Raw genomic sequence first — 15,770 nt, forward strand, 5'->3', positions numbered from 1 at the left:
TGTGGTTGTGAGGTTGCAACAAGTCTAAAAACTTACCAGCACTACTACAATGAGAACAGTAGAACAGAACATAAACTTAAAATACTATAGGAGTATTTTGTGTTACTATTAATTACTTATCTGAGAACTAAAGGTCTTTCTTAGTATGTCAATAGTTGCAGAGTGGATACACTAAGGTTATATGTAACTAGGATGTCATAGACTTAGAATCCGTGATCTTTGCTTTACTTCATGTTCCCTGTTTGGTTGTGGGCTTAGAGTTAGGGTCATTTATTCGAAGGTCTATCCTGTCTTGGTTATATATGACTGGTATGCACTACGCAAATGTTGAAGTAACTGATAAAGATCATCTTATAACTATCTAATTAGTACGTCTATTTAGTTTATTTCTTATATCCCTCTTCTCGCGTAGATATCATGGCTGGATTCCATATCCCCGGAGACCCGTACTATCCCAACGAAGGCAATTCTAGATGGCTTGGTGAAGAGCCAGAAGATGATCACCCAATCCCATTGGATGATCATGAAGCTGAAGGCTTTTCTGATGGTTCTGACTCGGAACCTAAAGTCAACAACCTACCCCCAGCTGCTCAAGACCCGAACCCTCGTCCAGCATTTCAAGGACTCACACCTCTGTGGGCCACAAACTTGAACAGATGGATTCAGGAACAGGGACAACCCATTCCCTACAATGGAGACAGAAGTTTCTACAACCTCACCGAGGGAGGTTCAGCTGACAGGGTCCTACCCATCATGGTTCATAGGATTGCTCGGAACACCGAGCAAGGTCGAGCAACTATTGACCGAGTCGTGGAGATTGACGCCAACTCTGGCGTTAACACAGTCCGCATTCGCCAGTTAGAGTCTGCTCATGAAAGGACTCAGGTCCGCAATGCAGCTCTGCAGAGAGAACTTGCTGAAACCCAAGCTGAAGTCAGAGAACTTCGAGCTCAGCAAGCAAGATCTGAAAGGCGTATGAGGGACATAGAACGTCTTCTGTCGGAGTCAAGAACTCAATCTAGTAGTTCTCGTCGTCGATAGAGTTCCATCGACTTCTCTTTTGGATATAACCTAGTTTATGTAAAAACTTTAGTCTAATTTCCTACCATTGTAAATCTTAGACCTGTTACGTCTTGATTAGGTCGTAGTTCTGTCAAAATTTTCCCATCTTGGTTGATGAAAGGCCTACTTCTAAGCCATTTTTTCCCAAACTTGTTACATCTGTAATTCCAGTATTATTGACAGATATCTAATCTCATTGAAATTATATCCAAATGCTTTCATCTACAATCAATCATACTATTCAATTGTGCTGTTGGGCTATAGAGAGTTAGTCCATGAGTCATACTCATCAATTTTCCTATTAAATTCTTAACAATATCTTCATCTTTATAAACTTATAGTTAAAAGATGCTTCCACGTCGATCAACAAGACGCGATCCTCTGATAACTGCAACACCACCTGCTCCTTAAATCGATACGGCAGCTCTTAATGCTGCTGTAGCTGCGGTTGTGGCTACAGCCATGGCGCAATATCATTCTTCTGGTTTCACTGGAGGAGGAACCCCTGTTCAATCTACCCTTGGTGAAGCTCCTGTGCGCTTGAGAGAGTGCTCCTATAAGGACTTCACTAACTGCAAGCCCAAGTCCTTTAGGGGGACTGGCGGAGTCATTGCCCTCTCGCAATGGTTCGAGAAGACCGAATCGGTTTTCGAAATTTGCTCCTGTCCAGAAGGGAGCAAGGTCAAGTTCGCTGCTTGCACCTTTGAGGAGAAAGCCCTGACATGGTGGAATAGCCATGTCAAGTCACTATCTCTAATAGTGGCTAAAGCTATGGGCTAGGAAACTTTGAAAGACCTCATGATTGAGGAATACTGCCCGAGGGGCGAAATCCAAAAACTGTAGGAAGAACTGTGGAGCCTAACCATGAAAGGCTCCGACATTGTGACCTATACCGCCAGGTTCTGTGAGCTGGTGGCCCTCTGTCCCAATATGGTTCATACAGAGGGAAAGAAGATTGAAAGATACATATGGGGACTGGTGCCTCCATTCCAGGGGAATGTTTTGGCTTCAAACCCCACTACATTAGATAGTGCCAAACGATTGGCACAGCGGCTTATAGACCATGGGGTTCGTACCCCGGCCGCAACAACAACCCTGGCCATCTCAGAACCCGCCAGAACCGCTGATTCCAAGCGGAAGTTCTGGGATGACAAGAAGAAGAAGAACGATGCCAAAAAGCAGCAGGTCGTGGCAGTTCATGCTGCGATAGCACCTGCCGCCGCTGCTCCGGTAAAGCAGTACACTGGAAGTTTGCCTAAGTGCAACAAATGCAACTTCCACCACACAGGAGCCTGCCGGGAAATGCAGTGTTCGAACTGCAACAGGAAGGGGCACACCGCCCGTTTCTGCAAAGCTCCGGCTAGACCACTCAACCAAGTCCCCGGCGCTGGCGTGGGCCAAGCTTGCTACGGTTGTGGCGAGGTGGGCCATTACAAAAGGGACTACCCTAAGGCAAGGAATACTGGTGGAGTGGAAAGAGTTCTGGCCATAGGCCACGAGGAAGCGATTGCCGACCCTATAGTGGTCACGGGTACGTTTCTCCTCGATAACTCTTATGCATGCATACTGTTTGATAGTGGAGCGGAGAGGAGCTTCGTGAACCAGAAATTTGCTCATCTACTTAAGCAAAAATCACGAGCACTTAAAGAACCGTTCACTATAGAAATGTCTAAAGGAAAGACGGAGAGCACTAGCAGTATATTCATAGGGAGTACCCTAACTCTAGATAGCCATTCATTTTCGATCGACCTCATGCCTGTCTCAATTAAAAGTTTCGACGTCATTATCGGCATGGATTGGTTGAGTCTTCATCGTGCCGACATCATGTGTTACGAAAAGGTTGTACGCCTTAATCTGTCGTCTAGCGAAACTCTAGTAGTATATGGCGACAAACCCGTCACGAACCTTCGTATCATCTCCAGCATTCAAGCTCAGAAATTCTTGCGAAAGGAATGTCGCGCATTCCTTGCTCATGTGGTCGATGTGAGCCAAGAAACGAAAGACATTCAGAACATTCCTATAGTACGCGACTTTCCCGACATCTTTCCGGAAGAACTCCCAGGATTACCTCCGCAACGTCAAATCGAGTTCAGAATCGACTTAGTTCCAGGGGCTACTCCAGTAGCCAAATCGCCCTATCGTCTAGCACCTGCAGAGATGCAAGAACTGTCCTGTCAACTTAACAAACTGCTCAGCAAGGGCTTTATAAGACCAAGCTTCTCACCCTGGGGAGCTCTAGTCTTGTTCGTCAAGAAGAAAGACGGATCGTTTCGAATGTGCATCGACCACAGGGATCTCAACAAACTAACCGTCAAAAATCGTTATCCTTTGCCTCGTATTGACGATTTATTTGACCAACTTCAAGGGGCGAACTTCTTTTCAAAAATCGACTTAAGATCCGGATATCACCAACTACGAGTGCTAGGGGAGGATGTTCCGAAGACAGCCTTCCGAACTCGTTATGGGCACTACGAATTCGTAGTGATGCCGTTTGGATTAACAAACGCGCCTGTAGTATTCATGGATTTAATGAATAGGGTGTGTTGTCCTTACTTGGATCAGTTCGTCATCGTCTTCATTGATGACATACTTATCTGCTCTCGTAGTAAGGAGGAGCATAGTCAACATCTGCGACAGGTCTTAGAAACGCTGCGTTCGGAGAAGCTCTATGCGAAGTTCTCGAAATGCAAATTTTGGATCCGACGAGTCGAATTCTTAGGGCACGTGGTTAGCGAAGAGGGAATACACGTGGACCCTTCCAAAATCAAATCCATTGAGAACTGGTCAGCACCGAAGACGCCTACTGAAATTCGTCAATTTCTAGGCCTCGTTGGCTACTATCGCAGGTTCATTCAGAACTTCTCCCGAATTGCGAAACCTCTTACAACACTGACCCAGAAGGGCGTGGCCTTTGACTGGGAAGAGAAGCAGGAGAGAGCGTTCCAAACGCTCAAGCGAGCCTTGTGCATCGCACCAATACTATCCCTCCCCGAAGGGATAGAAGACTTCTTTGTCTATTGCGATGCGTCAAATCAAGGGCTCGGATGTGTACTGATGCAGTGAGGTAAGGTCATCGCCTATGCCTCGAGACAGCTAAAGACACACGAGGTTAACTACACTACCCACGATCTGGAGCTAGGAGCAGTCGTATTTGCTCTGAAGATCTGGAGACACTATCTGTATGGAACAAAAAGCACTATCTTTACAGACCACAAAAGCCTACAACATATATTCGACCAGAAGGAGCTCAACATGAGACAACGACGGTGGGTCGAACTACTCAGTGACTACGAATGGGAAATTCATTATCATTCGGGTAAAGCCAACGTAGTAGCTGACGCCCTAAGTCGGAAAGAATACTCTGGTCGTAGGGTCAAATCATTGACCATGACTATCCATTCACACTTGTCCGCACAAATTAAGGAGGCTCAGCTCGATGCTTTGAAACCTGAAAATGTGGCGAGTGAATCCCTGAGAGGGATGGATAAGAACTTAGAGGTCAAGGGTGGCGGAGCTTATTACTTCATGGATCGGATCTGGACCCCGCAACTCGATGGTTTCAGAGACTTGGTCATGAACGAGGCGCACAACACTCGTTATTCCGTCCACCCAGGTTCAGATAAAATGTATCTGGATCTTAAAAAGCTATAATGGTGGCCTAACATGAAAGCAGAGATTGCTACCTTCGTGAGTAAATGCCTTACTTGCGCCAAGGTCAAGGTCGAATACCAGAAACCCTCAGGTCTACTACAACAACCGGAGGTACCGGAATGGAAGTGGGAGCGGATCACTATGGACTTCATAACCAAGTTGCCCAAGACAACGGGTGGACTTGATACCATATGGGTCATCGTCGACATATTGACCAAGTCCGCTCACTTCCTGCCTATCAAAGAAACAGACAAGATGGAGAAGCTTACAAGAACTTACATTCGGGAGATTGTACGACTGCACGGTGTTCCCATATCCATTATCTCGGACAGAGATAGTAGATTCACTTCGAGGTTCTGGCAGTCGCTACAAAGTTCCCTAGGAACTAGGCTGGACATGAGTACAGCCTACCATCCACAGACCGACGGACAAAGTGAGAGGACTATCCAAACCTTGGAAGATTTGTTGCGAGCCTGTGTGATCGACTTTGGGAAAGCATGGGATACTCATTTACCCCTTGTCGAATTTTCCTACAACAACAGTTATCACACGAGCATAAAGGCTGCTCCTTTCGAGGCCCTCTATGACCGAAAGTGCAGATCCCCTTTGTGCTGGGCTGAGGTGGGTGATAACCAGTTAGATAAAGGACGAGTTCCTGAAAGCACTCTCACGGGTCTGGAGATCATTCGGGAAACGACAGAGAAGATCGTTCAAATTCGTGAACGATTGAAAGCCTCTAGAGACCGACACAAAAGCTACGCTGATAAACGAAGGAAATCGTTGGAATTTCAGGTGGGCGACCGTGTTCTATTGAAGGTCTCACCCTGGAAGGGCTTGATACGCTTCGGAAAGCGTGGAAAGCTAGATCCAAGGTACATAGGTCCTTTCGAGATTCTTGCCCAAATCGGCCCTGTAGCTTACAAACTTAACTTACCACGCAAACTCAGTAACGTACATTCTACCTTCCACGTCTCGAACTTGAAAAAGTGTCTGTCCGACGAGACTCTTGTAATCCCACTCGATGAGATCGAAATCAACGAGAGCCTCAACTTCGTGGAAGAACCTGTGGAGATCATGGACCGGGAGGTCAAGCAAACAAAACAAAGCCGTATCCCGATAGTGAAGGTTCGTTGGAACGCCAAGCGAGGACCTGAATTCACTTGGGAGCGAGAGGATCAGATGAAACTGAAATATCCTCGTCTTTTTACTTAGTTATTTATAACTACTTATTTGCTTAAACTCTAATTTCGGGACGAAATTCCTTCTAACGGGGGGATGATGTGACAACCCGGAATTTCTATACTGTACAATCATTCACTTCAATAGAAGTCAAAACTGTTTCTGCTAACTGTTAAGCATTTTGGAGTCAGTTTGAGTGTTTTAAACTTAGTACTTCAAGAGATAACAGGAGAGAGGATACCCTAGGGTTTATTGTGCAACAATAAAGTCCTAAAACTCCAAGAGTTTGGAGTTTACGACCTAAACAAGGAGTTTACGGTCGTAAACCCCATGGGGTATAAATATGGCACTTAGCCATTTTATTCACTTTTTCACATTTTCAAGAACTAGAACTCATTTCTCTCTCAAGTATCATCCGACTTTTCTTCAAGATCTTCAAGAAAGTAAGTGTTTCTTGCCTTGTTTAGTCGATATCTTACTTAATCTAGTGATCTTACATGATTCCATCCGTGAAATCATTCCATTTGTGTAGATCTTCAAGTGTTCTTAGTTTCACCAAGAACACACACTAGTGTTCTTGGACTTCTAACACCCTTTCAAGCTTCTACATAGTAAGTACTCTTACCTTGGCTTGATATAAGGCTTTCTACACTTCTAGATCATCTAGAAAACACAAGGAAACACAAGATCAAAGGTGTTTACGGTCCAAGATGTTCTTGGACCGTAAACCCTAAAGAAGGGGCCAAAGTGTGCCCTAGTCCCTTACCAAGCCTTGGATACTAGTCTAGAACATATCCTTAAAGTGCTTAGGACCTTAAACATCAAAAAGACCATAAACCATTAGGGTTTACGGCCGTAAACCCAAGGAGAAATGGTCCATGGACCGTAAACTCCACAAAGGAGTGAAATGGTGCCCTAATCACTTCCTAAGGCTTAGACTTGAAGTAGGAATGCTTCTTATGACCTTTAAAGCTTCAAAACACAAAATGGTAGAAGTACCATGAGTTTACGGCCGTAAACTCATGGTTTTACGACCGTAAACTCAATAAGAGTTGGTCCCAAAACCGTAAACTCATAAAGAGCTTACCCTTGGACCCCAAACTCAATAGCCAAGTCCTACAACCCTTAGATGCAATCCTTAGCACTTATAGCACTTAAATCAAGTGTTTTACATGTCCTAGGATGTCTTAACTGGGTTAATTAGTTGTTTAATGACTAATTGGATACATATATGTGTTATTATATGTTAACTAGGATCCTCGTGTGTGTTCAAGTCTTCACTTGACACTTAGCATCCTATAACAATCCGTTCATCCAAACCACTCACTACAGGTGAGTTCATGCCCCTTAATTAACCTTTTAAATGATTTTAAATGCTTTTATGGGGGGGAATACAAGTTGAACTATTATAGTTATTATATCAATCACATGTGATTAATAACTACCAAACAAGTGGATTTCTTACTTTTCATACTGTGTTATCAAACTGTTTTACTTCAAACTGTTTTACAAACTCTTTTACGTATCAAATACTTTTATTAAACTCTTTTATACTTATATTTTGTTAAATGTGTATCTATATAGATATAGTTATATAAGTAGGATTGAAAGGACTTAGGACTGATAGCTCACCTTACTTCCTGTTCCTTGTTTGGTTGTGGACTTAGGGTATTCAGGTTATTTGTCCGAAGGTCGTTTGAATCCTAGTTATATATTATGTATATGTATATAGATATAAAAGTTCCTTCTTTCATTCAGTTCAATACCTTTGGGTAGCAAAGGTATACACACATGTTCATACATTCAAACAACATTACTAGTAAGCTATAATAGGTATAGTTTAGGGAGATACTAATACTATTACTAGAACAGTGAAACATACAAAGAGTCAGTTCATACATGAGTCAATACCATACAGAGAGAACATAACATACAGATAGAGAATACTATGATGAGAAACAAACAATACCATACAGAGAGAACATACATACATGCTAGACAGGGAGAGAACACACAGTACAGCTAGCACATACATATACTAGAACATTACTACAGTTATGTGAGCCATGTAACGGGGGCATGGCATTACCTGTCATGGCCCATTTTGTATCCAGAATCTCCTTAAGTGGGGAGCGTATGAGTTTGTGTATAGATCTATACTGGATTGACTATCCTACACCTTGCTGCTCGCTACAGTGGGACTTGCAAGTCTACGGGTGCCAAACGTCATTTCTTACGACGTCTTACATCGTCGTGTTTATAGTCGGTAGCAGGATACAGGACGATCACATGGTACTTTAAATAACAATTGGTTTAAGGTAGTTAGTACAGCAGTAGTTACTTAATACAACACTACAGTACTATTTCATTTTCCCATTACATTCACTTTGTGATCTTCACACAATAAACAGAAATGTAAAAACTATATTTTTGGTAAATGATAGTCAGATTTGGGAAAATACATACTCTTACAAGAGACACACACACAGACACTAGATGCCTTGGTAGAAGGCTACTTTTAGTAGGAAACATAGGGTTTTCTAGGGGAGTTCAAACACTTACAAACTTATACATTACAGACTTACAAACACTTTCATACAAACACAAACACTAATTTACTTATGAACTCACCAGCTTTAAAGCTGATAAACTCTTTCAAAATAACTTGTATTCTCAGGTCACCAGTAGACAGGTACCGGTGCCAGGTTTTGAGAAGATGGAGCTCGTTCAAGACTCATCTTTTATTTTGATTCATATTTTTGGTGTCTATATAACTTGACAGAACACACTTGTATTAAATTATATTATTAATGCAATCGATGATGTTGTTGCTTGTTTACTACTTTGCATTGTTGTGATACTGTACATGACGTCCTCCACCCCCAAACGTTTCCGCCGTTCATGGTTTTGGGGTGTGACATACGGTGACAAATGTCTTACCGTAACCAACGCCTGAAGAACGTCATGACAGGCATATCAGTCATATCAAGTATGGTTATAGCGACTCACATAGAGAATAACAAACAAATAAATTTATGGAATACACATACTATACTCATGATACAAAGTATGAACTATACAGTTACTATTTACGTTTAAACTTTCACCACTCGGGTCTTGGGGTTAAGACCACACTTTTTCATTATACAGAAAATATAGGATTTTCTGGGAAACTCTCTTTATACATTATCAAACAAGAACACACATGCTTTAATACAAGATTGAAACAAAACTCACAAACTATTTTTACAGAAAATATCGGATTTTATGGTGTTTACAAACTACTACAAGGCTTTTCATACAAACTTGCTTATGAACTCACCAACATTTTATATGTTGACATTTTTCAAAATAACTTGTATTCTCATGAACTCGTTAAAACAGGTTGGTCGATAAGGAATGAATACTTTTGTTGTATTTTTGTTTCTCACCATACTTGATTTTTTGGATGTATTGTTATAAACAAATACAATGATGTAAAACTATGATGGTTGATATGTTTTATGTATGGTGACGATGTTGTCTTTGATTCATTATTTACACTGTGATGATATTACAAAATGAAGTCACCTCCCCCGGACGTTTCTGTCGTCTGGTTCGGGGGTGTGACAAATTGGTATCAGAGCATTATTTATAGTGAACTAGTATATCAAACCATACAAGATATACAACTATAAATACAATGGGACTAAAACACTCTAACTAAAAGTATACTTTAAAAATATAAGTATTTTATAAAAGTATACATATTAGAATAGTGTCATAATAAGAACAAAACAAAAGTATTTAGATGTTGGACACTACAGCCAAACCTAGACAGTTATGTAATCATATTTGGGATAAATATAGCGTGATCAACTATATTTATTGAGATACGACTAACATGTGTTTGGGAGTGGTAGTGGTGTTGCAACAAGTCTAAAACTTACCAACTCCACATGTAAAGGAACATTATAATCAAACATATAATTAAAATGATATAGGGGTATTTTAGGCACCATAATTAGTGAGTGCATACGTTAAGATTTTATAATTTGTATACACTACGTGACTATAGGAGGACCCAGTAAGGATCATCATAAAAATTTCAATAAAGATAAATTTATTAATCTCATAGATTCTTTAGACCTTCCCATTCTCGCACGAATAACATAGGTAGAAGTAGCCACTCCAATACAACAATTAGCAGAAGAGTAAGGAGCTGGAGAAATCATCAAGGAACCTTACCCTATCAAGAGCAGACATAAGAGGCTCGCTCGAACATCCAGAGTCGGGCTCTCCATTATGAATTAATGGATATCAGTGACAAAACTCGAAGCCTGATGCAGCGAAGATTCAACATATCTACGAGGAACAAGAACATTATAAGGATGCCCGGAGACAACGAAACTTTACAGCTGAAACTAGGACAATCATAACAAGGATAGAAATGCAGAGAAAACCACTCACGAGGCAAGCAAGGTGGCAACGCACCTCATGCGTCACTCTAATAATTAATAAATTGATATATAACCTAGTGAGCTAGTGATTACACTACTCACACTGTGTGTTAGGCTTATCGCCTCTCTCATCGCAACTAGTAATAATAAATCAAGCAAGATATGCCATCCCAAAACCTATAAAACTCGAGCCAACTTAAGGATTTGATATCTATAATCTATTAGGGTAACTTAACATTTGTACAATACCTATTTCTATTCTCTACCATAAATACATCATAGGGATGTAGGTCGAAACATTTAGAATTGTACAACAAAACGTGAAAGTTATATGTAAATATAAATAGATAGAATACAACTAGAAATTACCATAGTTACTTACGAACTTGTTTCTCATCATGCAACAGAATCATGTCTTCCCATGAATATAACCAGCACATCGGCGAAACACCAATTCTACAGATAGACTCCGCAACCTTCCAAGCCGCTGTAACAGCTGTCGTGACAGCTGTCATGGCGCAACTCAACACCAACAACATAAACGAAAATGGAAACTGTGTCGACAATTCCAACCATAGTAACAACCAAGGAAACCAACAAGTGACAACTTACCAAGACACCCCAAACCTAAGATCATGAAATGAAAGTTCGGGAACGAGAAAGGGAGCAGTTCGACTCAATGGCCTACCAAAAGGAAACAAGCTACAGCAGTCCATACCCCACTGACCCTACTACCTCAACACCGAGAAAACCATATTATGGAAACCTCCCACACTGCAGCAAGTGAAACTACCATCATCATGGAGTCTGCCGGGAATTATATTGCGATAGGTGCAATAAGAAGGGGCACACCGCCCGTTTCTGTAGTACCCCGGCCCAATGCATCACTCCAACCCCCGAGGATGGAATAAGTCTAGTATGCCATGAATGCGGTGAAACGGGACATTTCAAAAGAGATTGTCCAACAGAGAGGAATGACGGAGGAGCGGAAGGAGTTTAACAACAGGACATGGTGAAGCAACAAGGAACCCTACTGGAATTTTCGGTACGTTTCCAAACAACAAAAATTAAGCATCGAATTTTCACAAAATTTTTGCCAATTAAAAACATAATCATAAATTATTCCCTCATCTGAATCAATCATATCATTCATAGAAAAATCAAAGGTCCTTGCAGGAAGCTATGATTGCTTAGTGTGAACGCAGGGTCATATATAATTAAGATTCTACAGACTTAGAGTACGTGATTCCGCCTTAATTCTTGTTCCTTGTCTGGTTGTGGATTTAGGGCAGGGCCACTCAGTCGACTGTCTTTTCAATCCTAATTATATATGACTAGGTTACACCAAACTATTATAGAGAGACCTAGTAGGAAACATACTACGAAATTTCATCATCTATCAAGGTACTCGTACTGCTAGTACACCCTAATTCTGGTACAAATTATTCGCAGTAGTAATAACAAGAATACACTATCATTCTAAACAATCATCCCTTCCAAATCGATTTAACATCCGTTACAGTAAGAAGTCCGACATCGTCATTTGACATGGACTGGCTTAATCCGCACCATACCAATTTCATGCGATGCGAAGAGATCCTTCGCCTTACCCAACCGATTAACGAAACTCTTTCAATCTATAACGACAAATCTCCAAATCATCACTTGCATCTGGACTCATAAGTACCTATGTGAAAGGTACCACGCTCTTTTCTAGCCACAATAGAAATAGGAAACAAGAAGCAAAAAGACCTCAAAGGAATCTCAGAGGTTTATAACCTCCCCGAGATGTTCCCGAAGTCCTTTCGGAAATATCACCCATGTGCCAAGTTGAGTTTGGAATCGACTCGACTCTTGGAACCATTCCCATAGCCAAGTCCCCAATGCCACTTAGTACCAATATGAACACAGAAAGTGTCCTGTCGATCGAGCGATCTAATAAGTAAGGAAATTTCAGACCAAGCCTCTAACCTCAGAGAGCACCCGTTTGACTCGTAAGGAGGAAGGGAAAATTGTTCATAGGACCATTGATTACCAAGAGTCAAACAAACCCATCACCAAGGACCAACATCCTCCATTCCGAACCGATGATCCGTTCAACCAACCTTAAGGAAATGATCAAGGTCGACATACCACTAGTTCAGAACTCCGTAAGAAGAAACTCCTAAGACAACCTGAGATTCATAGGGCCAGCTGCACCACACGCAACCTTAACCGTAGAGACCATAGGGTTCGTCTCAAGGTCTAGAGACACTACCTTTAGGGCGTCAAGTGCACAATATTCCTTAGATCATTTGAGATCCTCGCCAAGATCGGTCCAGTAGCCCATAGACTTCGGTTACCACAAGAACTCAGCATCATGCATTCCACATTCCACGTGTCCAAGTAAACAAGAACCAACACGCCAAAGAGGAACATGTGGAAATCATGGACAGGGAAAAACAAAAGAACGAAACAAAGTTAGATACCAATAGCGAAGGTCCGCTGGAACACCAGGAAAGGACCTAAATTTCCCTAGGAACGAAGAGATCAGACGGAACAGAGATACCCGCAACTTTTCTCCTAGTTGCAAGAGTTGTCCCATATGCTAATTTCGGGACGAAATTCCCTCTAACGAGGGGATGATGTGACAACTGTCAATTCTGGGTCAAAGAAAGTCAACAAAAGTCAACCAAGTCAACTCAACTTGTATTAGAATTTTAGGTGAATTGTGATATTCCCTAATGCGTACAATGTACGGTTGACAAGTTATAATACAAAGCACCACTCTTATTGGAAATTGTAGAACATAAATCCTAAATAAGGTTAATATCGTAACAATTCGGTAATTCAATTTTATATTGTTTTAGTATAAATAATATTCATAAGACGATGTAGTGGAATTCATAATCCTTACACTATGGCAAATTCATAACAAAGGCTACAAATACAAATTTTGGGTGAATTCGTCACCAAATACGACAAATTCCATACCCGGCCTAAAACGCCCAACTTTTAACAAAAATAATTTAGGGATCAACCTAATTTTCGTGTAACATATTATTATTTTTTATAATAATGATTTTATTAACAATTTGAATTTTTATAATTCAAATTAAATATTTATACATCATTTATACCATATTTTCTTTATAAAAATACCACACTTTTTATAAAGAATATCATCTATATATAAAAATTACCCCACTTTTATAAATTACCTAGAGTTTTATAAAAATAAGAAGAGTTGACTTAGTGACATGATTCTTACATCTTTTCCCAACATAAAACATTAACCAACATATATCAAGACCATTACCCAACATATAACAATGCAAGCATCACCTCACCCCACCCCTTACCCCCTACCCACCCCACCACCCTACCTCCCCCATAAATTTTGTTCACCTCCCCCCCCCCCTCTCTTCATCTTCATCTCTCACTTCATCTTCTTCATTCCTCCATAATACTCTCAAGAACAAGTTCAAGTCTTCCAAAGATCCATCCCTCCAAGTTGGTTCCTAGGATTTTTGGTAAGCATTCCTTGTTAATCTAGTGTTTTTATACGCATTCATACTAGTTTTGTTACATTTACACACATTTATATGTGTTATTATCCATAGGGTAATATCAGCTTCAAGTGTTCTTCAACCATCTTCAAGTGTTCTTCAACCATCTTCAAGTGTTCTAAGCTTGAGGATCTTCATCTTCATCTCTTTATCCACTAAGAAATCCACTCAAGGTGAGTTCATACCCCTTCATTTTCTAGTTTTTCCAAGTATTTAGGGGCGGGGGAAATACAAGTAAACAAACCTTATTTGGATGATCTAAAGGCTTTGCAAACTAAAAATACAAGTTATGTCACTAAAACATATCTAAGCTTAAAAATCAGCTTTCTACAGAAAAGTTGTGGCCTGTTCACCGACTGTTTTGCCCTGCTTAAACTTCAAATATTTCAAAATTGTTTAATATGAAAATAGTTCAGGTCTATACCTTTTTAAGGACTGCTTGCACGCGTTCATACGATTTTTCTACAATTTATGGTGATTTTTACTCTAATTGGGCCTTATAAGCCCATTGACATTCCTATTGGGCCATGGTGATAATGACATTCAAATTGGGCCTTTTATGACAAATACTATAATAATCGGGCCGTTAGTGAGAATGCTAATACACTCAAATTATTCACCAAAAGAAAATTTTAATTTCTAAAAAGATTTCACCAAATAAAAGGGGGTGCAATGCGTGCAATCAGCTGAGCTTAAGAAAGTAATTCCCAAAATACCTATACTTACGTGTTATGATTGGCATATTTGATATATGAATTGTATGCTAGCATTGGAATAAGGATACCCTCAGGAATTGTATGATAGAACTGTCTGATTTGTGTGATGCCTTATAGCCTAAGGGAATTGGATGTCGTGTATTTCTAAGTGTATGCTTTTAAAGTTGTATATGATTAGGATCATATATCCCTAGAATGGTCGATTTAGCCTAATTTCCTGTTCCTTGTTTGGTTGTGGACTTAGGTTAGAATCATCATTTGACAGTCTATATGATCACATTTTGTGTATAACTTGCATGTATAATGCAACCGACAGTATCGATTGAGATTCCTTGTATGGTAGAGACGGTCAGATTGAGAATTCCTAGGAGAGCCTAAGTAATTTTATATTATGTATGTTGTTTAGCATAGGACTGGAGAATAGATGTAGTGTGGTGACTTAGAGGAATCAGGACGGCTCTTCCGGAGGGTACAGATAGGTGTGGAAAGTAGTATTGTGCCCGTACTACTGGAAGCACAGGATATGTACTCGAGACAAGGAAGGACCTGGGGATTCTAAGGAGACCGGTATAGTGTGAGTTCCTTCGAGTTTAGTGTTGATTGTTTATATGCTTGTATTTCAGTTTGAGTATGGTAGTGATCACTCGAGGAGGAGGTTTCGGCTCTAGTTCTGGTTATGGCTCGGGCACAGAACCGATTGATGAGAGATTACGTGAGTTTATTGTGGCTGAGATCACTCATGGTATTGCGGATGCTACTCCTGTGATGTTTGGTACCACCAAGGAGAGGATTGTAGAGCTTATGGATGAGCGGCTCAAAGCTTTTCGAGCCGAGATTGTTGCGAGTCAGTTAGGAGCGCGAACTCCCTTATTCCGGGAGTTCAAGGCCTATGGAGCTCCGAAGTTTTTCGGGGCTAAGGACTCCATCGCTAGACGACGCTGGATTGCTGACATGGATAATGCGCGGCAGACGTGTTTTTTCCCGGGGGGAGCAAAGGTAGGGTTTGTATCCTGCCTGCTGAGATATCGAGCACGTGATTGGTGGGATGAGGTTGGCTGAGTCGTGGGGACTACAACAGTGGCAACCATGATTTGGTAGGAGTTTGTTATGACGTTTCAGAGAGAGTTTTCAGCGGAAATCAAGGTCCAGCAGCTGGCGAGGGAGTTTCAGGACCA

This window comes from Lactuca virosa, chromosome 4, assembly GCF_052849685.1.
Source record: "Lactuca virosa cultivar CGN04683 chromosome 4, Lactuca_virosa_CGN04683_v6, whole genome shotgun sequence".
Taxonomy (NCBI): Eukaryota; Viridiplantae; Streptophyta; class Magnoliopsida; order Asterales; family Asteraceae; genus Lactuca; species Lactuca virosa.